The sequence below is a fragment of the Alosa pseudoharengus genome, unplaced genomic scaffold (assembly GCF_046254945.1).
Source record: "Alosa pseudoharengus isolate Yale_2024_CS ecotype anadromous, Long Island Sound unplaced genomic scaffold, YU_APseudo_1.1 YU_APseudo_1.1_scf_12, whole genome shotgun sequence".
Taxonomy (NCBI): Eukaryota; Metazoa; Chordata; class Actinopteri; order Clupeiformes; family Clupeidae; genus Alosa; species Alosa pseudoharengus.
The window spans coordinates 31,148,251-31,150,750 of record NW_027468587.1 but is presented as its reverse complement, the minus strand read 5'-3'; positions in this window follow the sequence as shown (position 1 = coordinate 31,150,750).

Genomic DNA, 2,500 nt, shown 5'->3' with positions numbered 1-2,500 from the left:
ACTTGATTCGGCGGCCCCCACCACCTTGACGTCATCAGTAATATTGAATATAGTAGTGGGATCATTCACAACAGTGGCCATCCTAGGTTCTGTTTTACTCTCTCAACACACACTGAAAATGATGGTTTATGTGATATGTTTCTATTTCATATCTTTTTAAATTCATATAGAGTGTATTTAGTTAATAATGTATAGTATTTTACTAGTAATTACTAGTAGCTAAACATATTTAGTAATTTGAATGCTTCATATTGATTTTTAAACTATTACACTTAGGCATATCTTTAATGTGGTGTGTAGGTCTAATTGAGTGCACATTGGTGATGTGTAGGTGTAATTGAGTGGCTGTCACTTTAAGAAATACGTGAGAGTAATTAGCCTTCATCCTGACGGTTTTAGGCTAGTGAATAAAAGTTGCTCATAGAGCATAAGGATATGTGGATGCAATTCATTATGTCTTCTATGTCATTAGATAAAATAAATGTTCAAAAAACTAACAAGTCGAAGACAATCTTTCTGGGATCAAGTGTTTTGCAATGTTCACTAATGATTTTAGTGAGCATTACTGGCAGACGTGATCTGAGCTAGCAGGATAGTTACCAATGAGCTCTCTCCAGATGTAAAAGTTTGCCATGGTTGCGTAGCCTATTTGCGTAAGCGCAAAGTGGTTCTCTCTCTTTCTCTTTCTCTCTCTGTGTGTGTGTGTGTGTGTGTGTGTGTGTGCGCGTGTGTCTGCATCTTCATGAGGCTATGTTCAATTCAACTCGGTAGTTGATCCGTCAGGTCAATAGCACCGCATTCACGCCACTTCATGATTAGATTAATGTCATCAGACAGGCTGTAAAAGTGTATGCGGGAATTTCTCGCATTATGATGGCTAGAGTTGTGGGACTTGAACAAATTATGCGCAATACCCGCAATGAAATTTAGGCCTAAAATCTCTAATCTCCTCCAACAGCGACTGTGAGAACATGCAGAGGTACAGCTGTCCTGCAGCTTCTCCTCCTACGTCTCAGACTCATTTTCTTAAATTAAAAATGGCACACCCGCCTTGCCTTTTCATTTTTCGCCAGGCTTCGTTTGACCCGACGCTCGTCAGTTTGTTCCACTGCTAAATGTCAGCGATCATTTATTCTGAACAGGCGTCTGTGGCACTCACAGACAACGCTATTTCTCTAACAACATCAACCGTTGACCTCAGAGCACAACTAAGAGCGTCCGTCTGGTTTCGGCAAAGTAAAGGTCCTGTACTGTAACTGGACCAAGCTGCCTTTCTGCAATTACCAAAAAAAAAAAAACGGAGTGGTTTAAGAATACTTTTTTAGACTCCTCATCTAAACAATTATCACTCAGCGTGAATTGATATGCATTAACGTGATCTAAACTACAGCTAAAGCTAAACAACAGCTGAGCGATGGATACCACTTGGATGTCTCTGTCTGTCTGGAGAAGACCTTGCAATGAAGGAACATTTCCACATTCCATAGAGTTTTGAGGGCCAGTATCCAGGCTACTCATGGAGCCCAGACCAGCTCAGCTCTTCTCTGCTCTGTCCAGCCCCAGCGCTCGGCCGTGAGCTACACGTGACCCGGTGCTCTTGGATCCGCGCGGTGACCGCACACACTCTGAGCCCTGGAGCATCAGCCGTAGCCGTAGCACAGATATGGGCCTTGACCGAGCCTGGCGGGCGAAAGCCTGCCAACACCAATCAAACCAGATGTGCCTTCAAACACTCCCATTCCAATGACAGAATACAGGGAATATATGGTTTATCGCTCACTCACTGTTTGCAACCAAAAATGTTGCCTGCACGGCCACTTTCGGCATAGTGACCTCCATCTGTCAGTGAAGGAACATGGACAGGAGTTGGGCTCACCCAGACTGGGCCCCCTGCTGGCAGCACTTAGTTAGCACATCAGAGGACTCACTGTTCCTGACACCTGGAACAGATCTGGACAGAACCGCAAAAGCAAGGCCTCCATCGCAATTAGAGCATACTGTTGCCCATAATTACCCACATGTTACCCTAGGATAGTATCAGGACAACATGAACAAATGTACTAGTTTTAGTTAAAATGTAGGGTCTGGGCACTCACAGTTCGCAGTGCTCAGTCCGAGGGGCGGGATAATCGGTTGTCTTTCAAATTCCCTCTGCACGCAATAGGACAGCACTGAGTCCCATGCGTTTTCCCACCAGCGGAGCTAGTTGGCTAGTTCAAACTTTTGCCAACATAAAACAAGCTTAACTCGTGTCACACTGTTGGCCAACAGCAACATCCATCTTCTTTGTTTTCAAGTAGCAGGGAATTCAAGCCAAACCGTTGCAACTCTGCCATCAATCATTATGTTAAGCCCGCCTAACGACTCTATACACGATTTGATTGGCCTGATAGAAGTTTAATTTTTCCAGCTCACAAGCCAACGGAGAGTTGCTAGACTAGCCCTGGAAGCAAATGTAATTTGCTGCCGCTACGGTGCGTCTAGATTTCTAGGCTAAGTT